Here is a 1,516-nt window from a genome sequence, read left to right on the forward strand (position 1 = left end):
CGTATCGACTTGAATAGTCCGCGTTAAAAAAGTCACAAATGTCGAGTTTGTACACTCTACCAAAATGTGCTTTCGAGAGCCTTCACAGTAATCAGTCACCTGCCTCAAGAGTACATGTATTTGGGACTAATAATATCTACTAGATACTTAATATGAGTTATACTCTATCCAATGCTTGCTTGATCCACTGTTGTTCACCTCCTTTAATCATACCGACCTTGGTTGGAGGTGTATGATCATTTTTACTTGTTCTGAAAGCAAACCATCATCGAATGATCCGAATATTCACATTTCAAACACTTACGTGTCTCAAAATTGTTTAGTTTGTGCTTCACTTGTCTGAATGGGATAACCAGTTATGATACACAAATACGCTGGTAAACACTTTAGGAACGCTACAACAGACACCGTTGGTAGCAAAACGCCCCCAAACTTGGTATCTTTCGGTGAGCACTTATACATTGAATGCACGAATGGATGATCTAAGAGAGGTTAAGTTAAGCACAAATTGGCTCTGCACCGGATAGCGTCGCTAGCGGTCGAGAGCCACGTGCACAAACGGGCTCTCACATGCGGAGTATTCCGTCTTCTTGAATAGAATTTATGCATGTGCATGTGCTCTTCCCGAAAAACGTCGACCTCTTCCCAAAATATACAGGCCTACTAGAAGTGAAGCGAGTTCTACTGTATCTCTTTGGAATCTGTGTCGATATAACCTAACTCCAAAAATAGCTACATTCAGTAGAAGGTTCAGATCCCAAGGCTGTTGATTTTTACCAAAATTAGCGTCCCGTGTATTGCGTAGCCGTGAAACTACCTGATAGATGGAGAAGCATCGTACATTTACGTGTGATGCGCGATTCTCAAAATCAATAAACTACATGAGGACCTGAAGATGCCAAATACTGTACGACACATTCATACGTCTTGCGACGGTGGTATTTGATAGTTACAAAGGGTCTTTTGAACCATCCTGTAAATTTTGAGGCCTTTGTTGGCTTGAAACAGGGTCTAGTAGACCTAGATTCAAGATACATGCTTATCATAAGTTTGGCGAGGCGGAAATGTCAGGGGGGTATGCACTAATGGGAGGACGAAGACTTTAAACTACACGAATTTATTTGAGTCATTATCCCATCTCTGCTAGGAGACAGAAGCATTTTGATGCAGAAGTGAAGTTGCGATAACTTATGTGTAGGAAATAAAACTGCAGTGTAACAGTATTGCCTTTCGATGAAGGGCCACCACCATTGCGGTGTAAGGGTCCTCGCTCCTGGACATAGTCTCGCTCTCTCTCCCCTTGATAGGTGGATAAAAACTTGAAACGTACCCGATAACCGTGATGAGGCGGTGCAAACACCCGCGGCACATGTCGCTTCAGATTGTCGAATGCTATGAACGCCTCCTGCTTAAAAGTTATGTATCATTGTCGCCCGTTATTTCCGAACTTGAAGACCGCAAGCACAACACGCTGTTGTTCCGCCCGAATATAAACAATGTGATCGCAACCTCGAAA

This window comes from Plasmopara halstedii (assembly GCF_900000015.1).
Source record: "Plasmopara halstedii genome assembly, contig: Scaffold_658, whole genome shotgun sequence".
NCBI lineage: Eukaryota > Oomycota > Peronosporomycetes > Peronosporales > Peronosporaceae > Plasmopara > Plasmopara halstedii.